Here is a 6,101-nt window from a genome sequence, read left to right as displayed (position 1 = left end):
TCGGAGATCTCTGTCCAGAAGAGCGCAGTCCTGGGAACAGCTAAGATACTGCGCAGGACCCTCAAGCTCCCAGGCCTCTGGTAGAGGACCCGAGCTTGAAGGATAAACCGCCCGCAGGGGCGTGCTGGGTGTTTGTGTGTATATATATATATGAAGAACTGTCACATTTATGTTTTTTATTATATATATATATATATATATATATATATATATATATATATATATATATATATATATATATATATGTGTGTGTGTGTGTGTGTGTGTGTGTGTGTGTGTGTATGTATGTATATTTAAAAGCAACAATCAATCACTGATGGATGAGACGTTACACCAGAAGCTGTGTTTTAATAAGTCAACTATTAAGGCTTGTCCCTGGTCCTATCAGCGGCATGTTGATGATAAATGTCTCTCAGGAGACAAGACATGCAGCATGAGCCTGCAGGGCACTTAACTATTGTTCCCAGCATACATCCGGAGCAGTGGAATTTCAGTTGATATTGACTGAATCTCTGTTAAGCTGCTGCTTTTGGTCGATATCTCAGTTTTCGCCATCACTAAGGAGAGTTTGGCTGGAAAGGAAGTTAGTATAACAATTGGTTACACTTCAAACACAACTTTAGAGCATGTGTTGGAGTGTTTAAAAAAAAAATTAATGCGCCTCTGTGGTATTGTTGTTTCTGCATTCATAAAGATAACGGGCAATTTCCTTTGAGGGATTGTGTTTCTATGGCTGCCAATGAACATGAGGAAGAGGCAGTGTCACTCAGTTCATAACAGTTATTTACAGCTCTGAGTGACTTGTGATGATGTGCAGTTTATAGCTGGTATTCACTGAGCTGTCATTAGTTAAATAAGGAGTTTCACAGTGTAAACAGCTCCATGTGGCACTCCGTCAGTGTAGAGTGACGTCTGTGTATAATTTGGGGATGGACTAATGATCTCCCTCTTCCTTCAGCTATCTCTGTCCACGATGTTGTCTATCTCTGGCTTTAAACACTGCCTACACGTACTGCAGTAATCTCTAGGCTAGTGTTTTCTGCAGTTTATGTGGTAGAAATTTTTTGTGAAGGTCATCATAGGACGTAAGTCAAAACAAAACAACTTTTTTTTAACATGCTGTTAAGCAAAATAAGGTATCAATTCATTTCTACCAGTTGTCAGTTACCAGAATATAAAAATATGAATAAGGCCACAGTTAAACTTATTGTTTCTGTCAAAGCTTAGTCCATTTATTTTGTAACCATTTATCCCACTAGTGCCGCAACATCAGAAGTGGATACCTCCAACCAAAGCTGAAGATTCCTTCTTTTTGTATGAACACACGGATCCAGATTATTGTTAAAGATATTTCCCTGAGAACATCAAACCGAGGCCTCTCACTCTATCTTACCTCAACTGAATATGAAAAGATATGATATAAAATGCAGTATATATGTTGCTCTGTAAAACAGCGGTAATCAAGCTGAACCAAGGTCAAACACCTCTGGCAGGATTTTCACGTAAATCGGTTCATAACTTTGTGAGAAGTCTGAAACAAACTGAACAAATCACAGAACCTCACTGGTTGTGATAAATAGTGAAAGCAACTGCTCCATAGTGCCATGCAACAGTATAGTTTTTCTGTTTATGTCTTTTGTATTTCTGTTACAGTTTGCACTTATTTGGATATTGAATGAACAAATTTCCCACGTGTAGGACTAAAGGTTATCTTATCTTAATATACAATAATACAAAAAACATCCAGTCCGTGGGTGTGCTCGGCAGAGAAGTTCCAGGTTTGCAGTGGGAACTTATAAGCGCTAACTAAATTACTGTTTATGTTCTGTCATCCTGAGTTATTTGCTCAGGTTTCGTTTACCTTCATGTTAAAATAGCAAAGCTGTGACACCATGAGTAAAATGGGTTTCTGGGTTCATGACTATCCACTTTTTTAACACAGAAGTGTGTTAGTTACACTCGACTCACTGCCAAAAGAATATGTAAATGTAAATATCATGTTGTCTTGGTGATACTTATATATGGTAAGTAAAGTTGGACTTTTCATTAAAGCATTTGTGATGCCAAATCATTCATCCGTCAACAGTTCACAATAATTCCTACTGTGAGCCTCCTTGACTCCTTAATGAGTTTTAATTTTCATAAGTTTGTGCTACGCAGCTAGCCAATGACAACAAAACTTCTCACTTATATCTGGACTTCAAACATTGCAATAACTTGTGAACTGTGATGGATCATGAGCTGCTACGTCACTGACGTCAAAATAGGTGCATTACTCGTGTCTGCCTTAGGGAGTGGGATTACAGTGCTACACCACCTTTGTACAATTAAAAAACGACTGAGAAACATCGGGTTTTGTTAATACAAGAGTGCTTGTTCACTTATTTCCTCAGATCAGTTAATTTCATAAGAGAGAGAGCCATTAAAATATATTCAGATGAACTGAGAATACTTAAGTTGATTTAATAGGCACTCTCCTATAATCGTCACACATGACTTCACTACTTGTGGGTTCACCTAGACAGAGATAGTCTATACTCGAATTACATGCCCCGCTGGACATGCTCAGGTCCCAGGTCGCACTCTATAACCCATAACTCAGACTTCTTGTAAACTGGCAGGCAGTGGTGTTTTCTCAGCTCCCAGCACCAAACTGAATGAGAGAAGAAGTTAATTAGCAAATGAACAACAGGTGTTCTAATTACATCACCTGGTATTATTTCCTGATTCACTCTTGCCCACCTCTTTACCTGGTGCTTAAGTTTGCCAACCTAAGAACTGCATTGTTTTGTTAACTTATCTAGATTTAAGGTGTGCCTGGTCAAAATTTTACAGCCTGCCGTTGCTGTCTACGATATTTCAATAAAAGCAGGTTTAAGAGCCCAAGTAAATATTTCAGGAATGTTTTAAAGCCACATTTGTTAGTCAGTGTAGTTACTGTAATGAATCTTTGCTGCACTTTCACCTATTACTGTTACTCATTGACCTCATCCTTATCACTTCATGGCCTAAATAAATGGATTTACTGACCATACAAACATTTCATTAGTATCTTTACTGGACTCACAGCATAATTTTGGCTCAGCATCCAGTAAATTACGTGCAGCTGTTTTCACTTCATTAGTTTTAGATTTTTGTACGTCTGCGTGGTTTCATTTAAGATACAGTATATGAAGTAAATCTGGTATGATTCAACTGCAGTTTACATTTGATTAGGATTGTTGGAATTTTTTGGATTGGTTAATAGGCCGATTGCTGGTTTATGTGACCTTGAATTGTCACATTGTGTACTGCATATGTGACTAAAACACTTTACCAGCATTGACCTGACCTTCTTTTCCTTCTCCCTTCCTGTCACAAGCCTCCAAAACACAAATGTGTCACACGAATAGTTCTGTAACTCATCTGCTAAATGCAGCTTTCACTCTGCATTTCATTCCTGCATTTCCACCCGAATTGAACTCTCACTGAACTTCTTCATTATTTGGTTATTATGAAGGAATCTAAACTTTCACACTGCATTCTTGTTCCGATAGAAACTAATATTTGGATTGCGGAGTCAATATTTTAAAGTTCAAATTTACTCTGGTGTTTTGAATGGTTTTGTAGGGCATTCCACCACCTCTTCCTTTTCTCAAATATTTACAGGTCAATCTCTCTTAAGAACAGTTCTGCGAAGAAACTCAACTCTACTAAAGCTTCTCTAGAAGATCTACAAGAGACGTTTTGTCCAGCATTTAACAGAATTTTGACCCCTCATAGTAGCTACACTTCCTGCAATGTGATCTCTGCTTTTGAAGACAGTGACTGGCACTAAATATCTCATAAAACACTCATTCAAAATTTCTTTTTAAATAAATCTTTATTTAATAAGAAAGTGAAACTCCTTAGATTACTCCAATTTTTTTTTTGCAAGAGTTTCATGAGCCCAGAGAGGCAGCATTAACATTGCATGTTTTCTTCGTCAGGGTCGGGGAGTGACTCATCTCTTTCAGAAATGCAAGTCTAATGTTGGGAGTGCATCATATGTACAACCCAGCTAACATCACGTGTTTGCTCAACAATAATCCGCAAACTGAGCTACTCACGGCCTTAAATGGGACACATATTGAAAGCAAATGCCCCGGCTTCCTGACCACGTTTTAATTAGCTTAAAAAAACCCTCCAGAGATACAAGAGTAAGATAAAGGAATTGCATGCTTATGATATACTCCCTGGCTCAGTTGTAATATGCCTAAAAATAGCATATATTTCCATGCAATCTTAGATGGACTTTGGCAGTGTTTGTGGCTAGCAACATGGTAAACAATAATCCGCTGAGGTGATAAAAGGGAATGAAAAAGAATTAAAAACCACCTGCAGAACATTTTAACTCCAGAGTTATCCCACAAAGTAAGGCTTTTTGTTTTGTTTTTTTGTTTTTGTGTGTGTCTGATTTCAGGATTTCAGCCGACATCCCAGCTGGTGCAGACTTAGTTTGACCAAAGGTGTGTGTGAGTGTATTTTGTGAGTGTATTTTTGGCTATTGATCACTAGTGATTTATAGACAACCATGCTTTATCGATTGCTTAGCTACTTTCACCATCACAAGATTAATTTTAAGCCATTTTTACCCCCAAAATCTGCATGGAGCAACCAGACTGCATGCCATACCAGTCTCAATACTACTAATAGGTGTAAGTTAAATATTTTACCATGGCCAATGTAATATTAACCATTTATAGGTCACAAAATAACACTGGTATTCATATTCTACAAAAACATCTTTGATAACATTTTATTTTGCGGTATATTGCATATTTCTTTTTTCTTTTTTCAGTACAATTGCTGGCTGTCACAACTCGTATACAGAAGGAGAAAACAACCGATGCAGTTTTGGTCGCTGTTAGCGGGAAGCCAGTTGCACAGAGACATGCCATCTTCAGAAGTTTTCTGATGACTCTGCGGTGGTTGGATGCATCAGCAGGGATGATGAGACAGAGTACCGGGCTGTGGGCGACTCCTTTGTCACGTGGTGTGAGCAGAATCATCTGCAGCTCAACGTGGCAAAGACCAAGGAACTGATCGTGGACTTCAGGAAGACCAGGAAACACTTGACCCCTGTTTCAATTCAGGGGGTCAGTGTTGACATTGTGGAGGACTATAAATACCTTGGAGTACACATTGACAATAAACTGGACTGGGCTAAAAACACCACAGCACTTTACAGGAAGGGCCAGAGTCGTCTCTATTTTTTGAGGCGACTGAGGTCCTTCAACATCTGCCAGAAAATGCTGAGGATTTTCTATGAGTCTGTTGTGGCCAGTGCGATCCTCTATGCTGTTGCATGCTGGGGGAGCAGGCTGAGGGTCGCAGATGCCAACAGACTTAATAAACTGATCCGTAAGGCCAGCAATGTTGTGGGGATGGAGCTGGACTCCCTCAAGGTGGTGTCGGAGAGGCGGATGCTGTCCAAGATAAAGACAATGTTGGATAACACCTCCCACCCACTCCATGACATGCTGGTCAGTCACAGGAGCACGTTCAGTGAGAGACTGAGATTACCGAAAAGCACCACTGAACGACACAGGAAATCATTCCTGCCTGTGGCCATCTCCCTGTACAACGCATCCACTTAACACACTGTTTGCTGCTACAACTACACATGTTTCTTTTCCAAATATTTATTTATGAGTGACTTATGTATGTATGTATGTATATATATGTATATATTGTACTATTCTTAGTTAGTGTATTGTCTGTCTTGTCTTAATGTTGGTTTAAAATGGAGCACTGTAACAAAAAATAATTTCCCCCAGGGATCAATAAAGTATTCTGATTCTGATTCTGATTCTGATTAATGAGTATAGATCACTGGCTGAAATGTAAAAGCTGAAAAATGGAACACAAATGTTTGAGGGAGGCCTACTTTATTAAGCAATGAAAAAGACTTGCCTGGAAAAGAGTTTGATCCCTGCTTGTCTGAATCTGAGAATGACAAAGATCCTCAGTGAAGCTTATCTTTTGTGTAAAATTGAAAGCGTAACATGTCACAAAGATTCCATTTGCAACAATAATGTCGCTTTAGTCTCACTGCATGGTGGCAAAAAAAGAATACAAAC

The sequence above is a fragment of the Copadichromis virginalis genome, linkage group LG23 (assembly GCF_057382275.1).
Source record: "Copadichromis virginalis isolate Kocher_CV1m ecotype Utaka linkage group LG23, C_Virginalis_male_GT1.1, whole genome shotgun sequence".
NCBI classification, from domain to species: domain Eukaryota; kingdom Metazoa; phylum Chordata; class Actinopteri; order Cichliformes; family Cichlidae; genus Copadichromis; species Copadichromis virginalis.
This window is presented reverse-complemented; position numbering follows the sequence as displayed.